At 42.8% G+C, this 14,512-nt stretch overlaps 1 non-coding gene across 1 annotated transcript; it reads left to right on the forward strand.

The window, feature by feature from the left end:
• The first annotated feature begins 14,267 nt into the window (after positions 1-14,267).
• Positions 14,268-14,340, forward strand: trnaf-gaa (transfer RNA phenylalanine (anticodon GAA)). The gene has a single exon. It is a non-coding gene; the product is annotated as a tRNA-Phe (tRNA).
• The last annotated feature ends 172 nt before the right edge of the window (positions 14,341-14,512 follow it).

Here is a 14,512-nt window from a genome sequence, read left to right on the forward strand (position 1 = left end):
TCGCCTTAACCACTCGGCCACCTCGTCTGCTGACAGCAACCCTCACCTTTTAAACACCTGAACTCTTTGGAGCCTATTTGTCAGAAATGGACCCAGCAGGAGCCACTGAACACAACTCTGACATAATCAGGCTTCTTCCCAGCAGCATCGTGCTACAGAAGGCAGAATACAGACCATCGACACATCATCAGAGTGAACACCAGCTGATGTTTACAAGTTTAATTCACCTCTTACTACAAAATGACATCCAAGCTCAGATTCTCTTGTCCTGATTGAACAAGTAAATGTTTAAGAAGATGAGAGTACCAGACTTTTTCATCCAAGGAAACAAGCATCCTATCACTGTCCTATGCAGAGTTTCTATGAAAAAAAGTGAGACAACCCCAAGATTTTCTTTTTCCTCTTGTTGGATTTTGCCACAGAGAATCAGAGCCAATCAAAAGCTTGTTGGACTTTAACGTTGGAGGACTGAACAAGTCATGACATCATCAGTTTTACCTTCACAGGTGCTTCATTTACTTTACTTTATATTTTACAGAGGTAGAACCTGAAATCAAAGCTGTCTGTCAAAAGAAGTGAAAGCTTCCCAGGCTGTGATGTTCTTGTCTACAAACTGTCTTGTATGGAGCTTCAATCTTTAATAAAAAGAATAAAAAGAGGATAACATTTGTTGTGATTTGGCGCTTTAAAAATAAAACTTACGACTTACATGGAAACTGTGGGGGGGGGGTGGAGCCTCCATCAGGTATGTGTTTGATGTCTGAATTCTGTCTCTGATGTCTGAATTCTGTCTTTGATCTCTGGGTTCTGAGCATTGGTCTCCTGCTTCAGTCTTTGATCTCTGACTGATCCTAAACTAATCAAAGGATCACATCAGCATATTGGTCCAGTCTACAGATGGTGATTTTACCTATTTGAAGCCTTATTTTGTGTTTGATGGACATTTTTAAAATCACTAATGATTTTTTGACTGAACATCCTGGACACTGTGGTGCCTGATGAGGAGACAACTTGGGTACAAAGTTGAACAGGAGGGTTTTTGGAGAAGGGATATTTTTGCAGTGTTCCAAGTCAATAATAACTGTGGCAAAATGTCATCATTTTTCAAAATGTCCTCACGAAGATGGTTTGAAATTCTGTCTCTCCCTCATCCTCAGCTTCTACAGCCCTTTAAAGAAAACCTTTGACTCGTGGATCTAAAAAGATCAGATGTTGTCTCCTCCAGAACATCAACACTTTAACGTTGTTGGCAGGACTCCAACCTGAGCAGGGAGACCCCAATGGATTTCTAGTCCATCGCCTTCACCACTCGGCCACAACAACCACATTCACACACAAATTTGTAAAAGATTCACATTGACACAATTCTTTAAAATTATGTTACAAGCCCATTTGTGTGAGGTCCTATTTTCTCTTTTTCAGCATTCCTTTGTTTCCAGGTCTCTAATAAGTGCAGAATTACAAAGACAAGCAAGCTTGATCCATCCTGGGCAGGTGATAGGAGCCCATTGACCACTGGCCAGAGACCCTGGCACAGACGTTGGGGGTGGTGATAGAGAGCATTTCTACAATTATATTCTACATTTATAGAAGTCTACAATCCTACAATTTCATTGAGCAGACGCTTTTGTCCAAAGCCACTTGCATATGTTTTTGGTGAGTTTGGCTCCTGAGCTCAAGACAGTTGTGACTAATAAAGGACAGCTTCAAACGCAGCTGTGAAGCCTCATTGTCAGCTGGGAGGAACGACAGGTGTCTCCCTCTAGTGGCTCCTCACAGCAACACAAGCCTCATTTCATTCACATGCATCCACCACCTCACTACCAAAGGCCAGTTGGGCCTCCACAGACAGGTGAGTTTCAAGTGTTGGACAAAGGTCTTTAAGATGTTCTTATTAATTCTATAACATCTGAGATTAAAATCTATGGAATTACAACTAACAAGCAGTCAAACACCTGATCAGATGCTCCTTCATGAGGCTGAGAAGAATCAATCTAAACTGGGATGAAGAAAATGAATTGAGAAGAGAAACCTACTGATTGGATGACATGGACCCACCTGATCCATGTTAGCCTTGTTGGAGCAGAAAGAGGTGGATCAGAGGAATCAGTGGATCAAGACTCAGGTGTCAGATGCAGAATGTCTTTATTGACAATGGAGTCAGAGAAATCTTCCAATGTGAGAGAACGTGACAGACCATTTTATACCACAGACAGGCTGTGTGTGTGTGTGTGTGTGTGTGTGTGTGTGTGTGTGTGTGTGTGTGTCCTAACTGACTGGAAACTGGATAATAACCAGACTAACTTTTATTATTGACCAAGTCTGGGTGACTCACTTAATTCATAACTGAAGTGATTATTTAATTAATAAACAGAACATTTGTCCAAAAGTCATGATCAAATTCATGTAAAATCTGAGCAACGAGGGTTTGAAAATGTTCAAATGAGCCAAAACAATGTCCTGGGATCCAACCAGGGACCTTTAGATCCACACCAATCTTCCCTGACCTCATAGAAACTGGAACATTTCAACAAATAAATTCAAATTCAACTAAGCAGCAACTCTAGAACAGTCAGAGCACTTGCTAATTCCCCTGTTAGCTCCAGATCAGACAATGCAGGCTCACCTTCACGCTTGGTTGTACGACCGTCACCAGTTGAATCTTCTCTGGTTCAACAAACTCTGGGGACTCAAGACACAAGTCAGCACCGGTGCAGGTCCAGATCCAGATGTTAGCTGATGGGGACAATGGCTTAAGGGAGCTCCAGGTAGCTGGTTTGAACTGGTCCCTCATCTCTGTGAGGAGAAACCATCTGAGGTGGAGGGTGAAGATCTGCTTTGTCCTCCTGATCTCCCAGTAAAGCCAGTATCAGTAGCGGCTGGCTCATAGGGGGCGCTGGGGCGCCGCCCCACCAGCTGTGGAGAGGAAAATCCCGACATGTATTGATACATATATATGTGCATATGTTTACAATTTGTATCGTCAGTGTCAGCCTTACTTAATTGTGTGTGTCTACATGCAATATGGGTCATTTAAACAACATTTACGCCAACTGACTCATTCAATTAATAGTGAATTTACTCTGATAGACTGTATAATTTGTCTTTAGGGGCGCTCGTCAAAGCGCCCCAGACCTGCAATTATTTTGCCAATCCTGTATGGTTGCTAGGGAAAAATAATGAATAATTGGCCAATCAACATCGCCAAATTTAACGGCGAAGGGGCGCTGGAAAAGTCGCCCCTACGCCAACGTAAAATGCGTGAAGGTTTGGATTGCTAAAGCTAGCTGAGGAGCCCGCGATATTCTTTTTGCGTAGTGAGATTCCCAGATTTCCGAATCCCTACGAAAAAAATACCGCGAGAAGTGAGTGAGAGAGAAAATGGCGACAACAACGATCGAAGTTCAAGAGCAGCAGTTTCCACCGATTTCGGTGAGATCCCTTTTAAATTTCCCTTTTGCGAGGAGGACCATGGCGGAAAAAATCCGCGTTAAGGAGCTGGGACCGGACAAGCCTGAAATCAACATCCAGCAGTCCTACGACAGGACTTTTTGCCGGAGCTGGTTTCAGCGCAAGCCGTGGCTGACGGGTTGTGGAGCAGCCAACGCACTTTTTTGCTTCCCCTACATCCCTTTCAGGAGTGACCGGTGTGATTCAGCATGGACACAGACAGGAATCACTGACCTAAAGCACCTCTCCGAGCGGATTAAGAAACACGAAAGAGCGAAAATTCACATGGAAAACTGCGTGAAGCTAGCGGTTCTTGGGAAGATTAGCATAGCAACGCAGCTCGATGACAGTCACCGCATCGCTGTAAGGAAGCACAATGATGACGTAGATAAGAACCGTAACATCTTATCTAAGATAATTAACTGTTAAATTCCGTGGTGCTTTTGAACTGGCTCTGCGGGGACATGACGAAAGTGATTCCTCTGACAACGCTGGAATATTCAGAGGTCCAGTTGACTTGATGGCATCCATTGATCGGTACTTGAGGGAGCACCTTGAAAATGCAACCGTTTTTAAAGGCACCTCGAAGACAGTACAGAACGAGCTCCTGGACTGTATGCTGGCAGTTTTGAGAGAACAGATCCTGGATGAAGTTAAATCGGCAGACTTTTTAGCGATCCAGGCTGATGAAACTACTGACGTTTCAACACAGTGTCAGTTAGTCTTAGTTCTGAGATACATTGACGACCGCCACAATATTCAAGAGCGGTTCTTTGAATTTCTGAAACTGCCCAACACCTGTGCGGATGCAATAGCCAGTGCCTTATTGGAGAGGCTGCACAGCATCCTTTCTGAGGGACAAGAAAAGAAGCTGATTGCCCAGGCCTGTGATGGGGCAGCTGTGATGAGGGGTGCCAAAGGAGGAGTGCAGCGAAAGGTACAAGACATCTATCCAAACGCTCACTATGTTCACTGCTATGCCCATCAGTTAAACCTGATACTGCAGCAAGCAACCTCCCACATCCCTCAGAGCAGTCACTTTTTTTCTGACATGGGGGGATTTGCTTCTCTTTTCTCTAAGTCAAGCAAGAGAACTGCAGTGCTTGATGAGAAGTTTGCGCACCGACTTCCAAGTGCATCATCAACACGTTGGAACTTCAACAGTCGTGTTAACACAGTTTATGAGCACAAGAAGGATCTGGTGAATTGCTTTCAGGCTATCCGGAACAGTGAAGGGTTTGATAGCCAGACAAAGAGAGAAGCTGGTGGCTATGTGAGAATGCTGGAAGATGAAACTTTTTGTTTTTTACTGGCCCTGTTCCACAAAATCATGCCACATGTGGACATCCTTTACAACCAGCTGCAGAAGAGAAACATTGATGCTGTCTACATGGCAGGAGTCACCCAGACATTCATTGACCACATGCAGGCTATCAGGTATGCTAAATTAATTAATTTGTAGCCTAACCTCAATTTCTCTGTATATGTAGACTTAAATGCTTATATATCATCTTATTTAAAGAATTGATTTATCTGTATAATATAACTGACAGTAATGACATCCACCTTTGGTTTTGTTAATGTATCCCTAACCAGTTTTTAGAACTTACTCATGAAACTTATGTGTTGGGTCAGGGAGGATGTGCCTACTCTGGCTGAGGATGAGGAGTTCAGGGGACCTGCTCAGGAGCCACCCGCAAAGAGACGCAGAACCTTGGGAGAAGACACACTGCACCATTTGGCACTGGAGGTAAGAACTTGCTTTTTAGTGTGATTTGAATCACATTATTAAATAAAATCAAAATAAGATGTTGGCCAAATGATACAGTGGTCCAGACTTAAATGTATATTGTTTTATGATGATGTGAATCATTACAGTATGTTTATTACATAATGTAGGCTAGCTCATCAGGTCAATGTATTAAGACAAGTGAAGATGCAATAATTCCTATTTTGTATAATTATATCATTGCATAGGTATGTGACACCATTGTGAGCCATGCCAAGGAGAGATTTAGTTTCACCAAGCATCTTGTCAGCGCCACACTCCTGCAAGGAGACCTGTTCCCACAGCACAGCCGAAAGTTCCCAGATTCAGCACTGAAAACCACAGTGGAAGCCTATCCCTCATTGGACAAGGCCAGACTTCAAACAGAGCTGTCTCTGATCTACGGGAACGAAGAGTTTCAGAGTTGCAGTGGTGCACTGGCTCTCTATCAGGTTTTGATGGAAAATAACCTTCAAGACACGTTCACTGAAACTGTAAGTCTGCTCAACATCCTCATCACCACACCAATGACAACGTCAGAATCTGAGAGGTGCTTCTCCACTTTGAAGAGGATAAAAACTTTTCTTACAAATACCATGGCACAAGATCGGCTCAACGCTCTGGCTATGCTCTCCACTGAGAAAAAACTGACACGAAACATTCCTGGTTTCAACACCAGGGTCATTGAGAAATTTGCCTCCCAGAAAGAGAGACGAGCAAAGTTCCTGTACAAATGACTGCTGAATTCGAACACACACCCAGAAAGACTGAAACAAATAGACAGAGAGACAGAGGGAGAGAGACAGGTAGACGAAGAGAGAAAGAGAGACGGACACAAAGAGAGAGAGACAGAGAGAGACAGACACACTAAGAGACAAACAAACAGAGATAGAGACACAGAGAAAAGGACACAAAGACGGAGACACAGAGAAGGAGACAGAGACAGACACAGATGAACAAAGAGAGAGACAGAGAGAGAGAGACACACACATTGTTGATTTGTATCGTATAGATTAAGCTCAAATCACCTTCTGTAAAGTTAACATCATTGTATAATATTTGATCTCATAAAATTGACTGTAGTTGTAAATTGTTGTTGTTTTTTTTGTCTTTGAAACTGTCGATTTTAAGAAGGAAAGTAAATACTATTTTAAAACATTTAATAATTGTCCGGCTGCTCTTTTTGAATGATTATACTAGACTAGGCACGGAAATGTTTTTGGCACACCAGCCCCACCAAGAATTTTTTTCACCAGCCGCCACTGGCTTCTGTCATTTAGTTTCCAGGAAATGTTGATGACACACTGGGATTTCTTGTTCTCCTGCTGTCACTGTCAAGTGCCAGCTTAACATGTGAGAGGTAGCAGGATCCATGCATGTGTTCATGTTTACAGCAGACAAGGAGGAAACCTTGGAGGATTTCAGGGACTTTTAGCAGTGGTTCACACTTCAGGTGTGAAAGCTTCTCAGTATAAAATTTTAAGTGAGCGAGCCAGGAGTTGAACCTAGAATCTTCTGACAGTAGTCAGTCATGCTATCCATTGCACCACCAGCCCTGTGAAAACCTCTTCATGTTCATGTGTACTTGATTTTATAGACAATCCAAACGATCTGGTGGCATTTTCAGGGGACACAATGGTGCAGTGGTCAGCACTGTTGCCTCACAGCAAGAAGGTTCCAGATTCGAGCCCCAGCTGTGTGGAGTCTGCATGTTCTCCCTGTGTCTGTGTGGGTTCTCTCTGGTACTCCAGCTTCCTCCCACAGTCCAAAGACATCAAGAGGGGACGAGGCTGATTGATACTCTAAATTGACCGTAGGTGTGGCTGTGAGTGTGAATGGTTGTCTGCCTGTATGTGTTGGCCCTGTGATGGACTGGTGACATGTCCAGGATGAACCCCGCCTCTTGTCCGAAGGCTGCTTGGATAGGCTCCACCCCCACACACAAACCTTGACATATAATCAGTGGAGAAAAGGAAATTTATCAACACTCATGACTTCATCTGTTTTGAGGACTGAACTGGATATAAACTCTGAGAATTCAGAGTAAGGACCAGGAGGGTGGGACACAATAATAGATAGGAGGAAATGTGGAGTCTGGGTTCTTTTCGAGAATGTGAAGGCAATGACAGTCCTGCCAAGTGACATCACTGACATGAATGGATGACTTCAGTCACATGACTGGATGACTTCAGTCACATGACTGGATGACTTCAGTCACATGACTGGATGACTTCAGTCACATGACTGGATGACAGTGTAGATGCCAATGTAGAGGTTGGGGAAATAGTCTCTGAGAATCCAGCTTGAACCAACGCCCTCCTTGTTCTTCAAAAACCCAAACAGCGACCATCAGTCTCCCTCCAATCCTGTACTTGGGTTCAATGTTGCTGTTCCATTTTGCAGCAGTAGGTGTCGCTGTGATCCCAGGTTCAGTTCAAGAGTCCCAACTCCAGCTCATGTTGGTGACCTCAGTGGCAGGGTAAAATGGCGCTTCAGTGGATCATGTGCATCAACTCATGTCTGTCCTCACTGCTCCACAGGTCTGTCAAATGTTCTGTAAAATAGTTTGACCACAGCAGAGATGCTAGATTAGGAGTTGATGGGAGTTGTTGCAGATACCAGTGTCCAAAGTCCAGCTTGAACCCAGTTTGTGCACTTATTTGTCAAGCTAGCAGAGATTCTTTTCACTGCCAAGCTAAAGTGACTTCTGTCAACAAAGGTAAACACACAAAAGGATATTTCTACTGTCAGTTCAAGATTTTTATCAAACTCCTTTTTCATAGCTTCAACCTTCCTCTTGTGTTAGCTTTCTGTTCCCATCTCTTATGTTAACAGGTCAGTTTTGACCCTCGTCTTCAATCAGCTGTAAAATAAACTAAAAACAATTTTCTATCATCCAAGTTGTTTCCCATCTCCCGGTTACCTTGTTAGGCTTCCTTATCCATGGAAATATTGATTGGAATATTTTGTTGTGGGCCTCTGGACCTTTTTTTAGTCAGTAAACCCTCGATTTCAGTTAAAAAAATGATCAAATGAACCTCCAGAAAATCATAGAAATAAACAAAATGTTGTTGTGTTTCCTGACCATTACTGAGGGGTGTTAGAACACATCTCTGACATGGATTGGTTTGATTTATTATTCATTTTAATATTATTAACTATTGTAACATCCATGGTGTTATGGGTCAGTTTCGACCCTCATATATTTACTTCAACAAAAAGGCAAAAAATTCTCTTTTTTTTCAGCAATAGAACTTTAATACAAACACAAAATGAAAAGCAGAAATGGAGTGACTGCAGGAACAGGAGCTCCATGGAGCTCAAAGGAGTGATCACTCTCAACTTTGAGCAGTCCTGTTCAGAGTTTTCCAACAGGGCTTTGAGAGACCAAGAGTTCCCCAGAGCTGCAAGGAGGAACAAGAAGGAGACTTGGAAAAAGAAGGGAGGGAAACCTGCTGATGTGTTATGAACTTAAGTCACATAAAGTTCTCCATTTATTGAGTTTGTATTTTAAAACTTAAATGTGCAGTTCAGTGTTGAACAATAAAGAATGTGTTTATTGGTGATAAAGCTTTTCAAGCTTTAAGTAGGAGGAATTGCTTTCTTGATCACCCCTTGACTAAAAACACCTACAAAATAAAACACACCACTGCTGTGGGCACCCACCTCATGGGAGTCAGGCCCCTGGTGGTCATGGCCCCCAGGAGCCGTGGTGGGCGTCCCTGATTTTCATTTCTAAAAGGTGGCAACCTGACAGCAAACAAACCCATCCTCTGAACCAGGAGTCTCAGTTGAGGCTGCATCTGAAACCAAAGACTGTGTATGAATAACTGTCAACCCACATTCTTTGTCTGGACTAAAAGTTAATTAGTTAACAGTTGGCTAAGCTACCTGTGGTCAACTACTGATTTAAAAAAGGTCCAGAGGCCCACAACAAAATTTTCAAATCATCCAGTCATGTGACTGAAGTCATCCAGTCACGTGACTAAAGCCATCCAGTCACGTGACTGAAGCCATCCATTCATGTGACTGAAGTCATCCATTCATGTCAGTGATGTCACTTGGCAGGACTGTCATTGCCGTCACATTCTAGAAAAGAATCCAGACTCCACATGTGGCTCCCATGATAACTGATGGACCTCTGGTTGGAGGCTGGACGATGATGTTCTGACTTGAAGGAAAACTCCTTGTCCAAATTCCATTGTGTTCAAATTTAAAGTCCCACAATAAGAAGTAGCTGAATCTGACAGGTGAAGGTTTGGAACTACAAGATGGTTGATGTTTTCTTGACTTGATGCTCTGACTGTCAGGGTAGATGACAGCTTCTTTCTGCTGCTGCATCTGAGTGGCTATGATTGGAGGTTTTACCTCCCAAGTTTGTCTGGTTCCAGGGGAAATTTGAAAATTCCAGTCCCCAACCTTGGCTGTTCTGAAACTCTTCTCCTGAATCACTCCTGAGCTGCAGCAAGAAAAAATACCAGTGCCCAACCAGATCAACTTCATGGCTGCTAACAGCCTCAGACACTTGATTTCCATCAATCTGGAGCCAAGAAGGCCCTCACCTGTGGTTCTCCTCCAGGAGGGTCCAGGTTCTGCCATTGTGGCTCCTTGTGCCACTGCCAGAGAGTCTCAGCTGCACACTGCAACATTTCAAGAGGAGATTTACATTCCTTCAAATGTCCTGACATCTTCTTCCAATGGTTCTGTTCCATATTTATATTTTAAAATCAATCACACAATGAAAGCTGCCACAGCTGGTTTAACAGAGAGAACACACTAAGAGATTTGAAACCAGTAAAATATGCTTTTCTGTGTGCAAACTAGTGAGGGGCATGGAAGGATATTTTACCACCAATACAGAACCCAAACTTTAGTCATGTGATGAGATGGCGACTGTGAAGAGTGATTATGAAGTTAATGGACAAAATGTGAATTGAAAGAAAATACATTAAAAAATACTAAATAAACAAATAAATAAAAGAAGGAGCACAAATGACATTTTTCTGCACAAATTTACTGGTATTAGACTGCATTTTTGGTTCATGAGTAGATGAAAGAGTATCACATATATATTATATACATGTGATACATGCACGTGGCTTTGGACGAAAGCTGAAAGAAATTGTAGAATTATTTAAATGTACCAAGTGGACTGTTTCAGGTTTCTTGAAGATGCTTCAGCTCTCATCCAAGAGGCGTCTTCAGTTTTCTTCTTTGATGGGAGGATTTATAGCTCTGTGGGGGCGGGACCTTCTACAGAGGTGATTGACACATGTGAGCTCTGGGTGTCTGAGTTGTTTTGGTCAGGTTGTGAAAGGGAAGTTGACTCAACTGGTATCTGTGTCAGTTAAAAGCCTCACAGTAATTCCATAATGTTGGAGTAGAAACCAGAGTCGCTCACAATGAGGATGGGATTCAAACCCACGCGTGCAGAGCACAATGGATTAGCAGTCCATCGCCTTAACCACTCGGCCACCTTGTCTGCTGACAGCAACCCTGAGCTTTTAAACACCTGAACTCTTTGGAGCCTATTTGTCAGAAATGGACCCAGCAGGAGCCACTGAACACAACTCTGACATAATCAGGCTTCTTCCCAGCAGCATCGTGCTACAGAAGGCAGAATACAGACCATCGACACATCATCAGAGTGAACACCAGCTGATGTTTACAAGTTTAATTCACCTTTTACTACAAAATGACATCCAAGCTCAGATTCTCTTGTCCTGATTGAACAAGTAAATGTTTAAGAAGATGAGAGTACCAGACTTTTTCATCCAAGGAAACAAGCATCCTATCACTGTCCTATGCAGAGTTTCTTTAAAAAAAAAAAGTGAGACAACCTCAAGATTTTCTGTTTCCTCTTGTTGGATTTTGCCACAGAGAATCAGAGACAATCAAAAGCTTGTTGGACTTTAACGTTGGAGGACTGAACAAGTCATGACATCATCAGTTTTACCTTCACAGGTGCTTCATTTACTTTACTTTCAATTTTACAGAGGTAGAACCTGAAATCAAAGCTGTCCATCAAAAGAAGTGAAAGCTTCCCAGGCTGTGATGTTCTTGTCTACAAACTGTCTTGTATGGAGCTTCAATCTTTAATAAAAAGAATAAAAAGAAGATAACACTTGTTGTGATTTGGCGCTTTAAAAATAAAACTTACGACTTACATGGAAACTGTCTGGGGGGGGGGTGGAGCCTCCATCAGGTATGTGTTTGATGTCTGAATTCTTTCTCTGATGTCTGAATTCTGTCTTTGATCTCTGGGTTCTGAGCATTGATCTCCTGCTTCAGTCTTTGATCTCTGACTGATCCTAAACTAATCAAAGGATCACATCAGCATATTGGTCCAGTCTACAGATGGTGATTTTACCTATTTGAAGCCTTATTTTGTGTTTGATGGACATTTTTAAAATCATTAATGACTTTTTGACTGAACATCCTGGACACTGTGGTGCCTGATGAGGAGACAACTTGGGTACAAAGTTGAAGAGGAGGGTTTTTGGAGAGGGGATATTTTTGCAGTGTTCCAAGTCAATAATAACTGTGGCAAATATCATCATTTTTCAAAATGTCCTCACGAAGATGGTTTGAAATTCTGTCTCTCCCTCATCCTCAGCTGCTGCAGCACTTTAAAGAAAACCTTTGACTCGTGGATCTAAAAAGATCAGATGTTGTCTCCTCCAGAACATCAACACTTTAACGTTGTTGGCAGGACTCCAACCTGAGCAGGGAGACCCCAATGGATTTCTAGTCCATCGCCTTCACCACTCGGCCACAACAACCACATTCACACACACATTTGTAAAAGATTCACATTGACACAACTCTTTAAAATTGTGTCACAAGCCCATTTGTGTGAGGTCCTATTTTCTCTTTTTCCGCATTCCTTTGTTTCCAGGTCTCTAATAAGTGCAGAATTACAAAGACAAGCAAGCTGGATCCATCCTGGGCAGGTGATAGGAGCCATTGACCACTGGCCAGAGACCCTGGCACAGACTTTGGGGAGTGGTGAGAGAGAGCATTTCTACAACTATATTATACATTTATAGAATTCTACAATCCTACAATTTCATTGAGCAGACGCTTTTGTCCAAAGCCACTTGCATATTTTTTCGGTGAGTTTGGCTCCTGAGCTCAAGACAGTTGTGACTCATAAAGGACAGCTTCAAATGCAGCTGTGAAGCCTCATTGTCAGCTGGGAGGAACGACAGGTGTCTCCCTCTAGTGGCTCCTCACAGCAACACGAGCCTCATTTCATTCACATGCATCCACCACCTCACGACCAAAGGCCAGTTGGGCCTCCACAGACAGGTGAGTTTCAAGTGTTGGACAAAGGTCTTTAAGATGTTCTTATTAATTCTATAACATCTGAGATTAAAATCTATGGAATTACAACCAACAAGCAGTCAAACACCTGATCAGATGCTCCTTCATGAGGCTGAGAAGAATCAATCTAAACTGGGATGAAGAAAATTAATTGAGAAGAGAAACCTACTGATTGGATGACATGGACCCACCTGATCCATGTCAGCCTTGTTGGAGCAGAAAGAGGTGGATCAGAGGAATCAGTGGATCAAGACTCAGGTGTCAGATGAAGAATCTCTTTATTCACAATTGAGTCAGAGAAATCTTCCAACGTGAACGTGACAGACCATTTTATACCAAAGACAGGCTGTGTGTGTGTGTGTGTGTGTGTGTGTGTGTGTGTGTGTGTGTGCGTGTGTCCCTACTGACTGGAAACTGAATAATAACCAGACTTATTTTTGTTATTGACCAAGTCTGGGTGACTCACTAAATTCATAACTGAAGTGATTATTTAATTAATAAACAAGACATTTGTCCAAAAGTCATGATCAAATTCATGTAAAATCTGAGCAACGAGGGTTTGAAAATGTTCAAATGAGCCAAAACAATGTCCTGGGATCCAACCAGGGACCTTTAGATCCACACCAATCTTCCCTGACCTCATAGAAACTGGAACATTTCAACAAATAAATTCAAATTCAACTAAGCAGCAACTCTAGAACAGTCAGAGCACTTGCTAATTCCCCTGTTAGCTCCAGATCAGACAATGCAGGCTCACCTTCACACTTGGTTGTACGACCGTCACCAGTTGAAGCTTCTCTGGTTCAACAAACTCTGGGGACTCAAGACACAAATCAGCACCGGTGCAGGTCCAGATCCAGATGTTAGCTGATGGGGACAATGGCTTAAGGGAGCTCCAGGTAGCTGGTTTGAACTGGTCCCTCATCTCTGTGAGTAGAAACCATCTGAGGTGGAGGGTGAAGATCTGCTTTGACCTCCTGATCTCCCAGTAAAGCCAGTATAGATGTTGAGCTTGGAGGAGTTGATGGCCTCCTTCATCTTCTTGTTGGAGATGTTTGCTAAACTCAGCACCACCACAGATCAGAGGAAAGTCCACTTGTCAGCTGGACACTGGAGTTTCTAGTGACCTGCAGGATCTTAGTTGTGGTGGCAGCAGGCCTGTTCTAAGAGCTTTGCTCACATTCATGATCAGGCTTCATAATGGTTCTGGACCACTGTGTGATAGGAGCTGATCCTGGAGCAGCAGAAGACAAATATAGAGAAGAAAAGACAAAAGACAGAGAGAAATGAGGGAGAGAATGACAAAAAGATGGGAACAAGATGAGGGTGAAAGACAAGCAGAGAGAAAGACAGGGGGACAGGGGGATGGAAGACAGACACACAACCAACAACAGCAGCAATAATAGTTTTGATATTGTCCTGTTATTGATGTTTTCATGTGAAAGTGGCATATTTAAGATAAAAGACACTGTTAGAACAGAAAGATCCATAAAACCCACCAACCAGAGGTGTGTCTGGTACAGATGTGGAATTATTGGCTCACACAATGTTGAGGCAACTGGGAAGAAGACAAACAAAAGAGGCTTGTTTGATTCAGACATTCATCAAAAATGGTCCTGTCGAACTGTTCAATGTGTCATGACTTCAGAAGCTCAAATCCTCTCTAAGTTCTAGTGAGAGTGGAAGAGATTATAAAATGAGAGAAGCAGGGCCCTCCCTCAGAGCTGAAATAGCTCAGTTGGGAGAGCGTTAGACTGAAGATCTAAAGGTCCCTGGTCCGATCCCAGGTTTCAGCAGAGGAACAGCATTGACTTTACTTTCCAGTGGAGGAACTGCAGACATGAAGGAAACGAACATCTTGTCCTGTGCATTCTTATGACATTCAAGACATTTTTGGAGCCTCTTGTTGGATTTTGCCACAGAGAATCAGAACCAATCAAAAGCATGGTGGACTTGAACATGGAGGAT

Source organism: Aulostomus chinensis, chromosome 4, assembly GCF_037954235.1.
Source record: "Aulostomus chinensis isolate RoL2024-O1b breed Wild chromosome 4, RoL_Achi_v1.0, whole genome shotgun sequence".
Taxonomy (NCBI): Eukaryota; Metazoa; Chordata; class Actinopteri; order Syngnathiformes; family Aulostomidae; genus Aulostomus; species Aulostomus chinensis.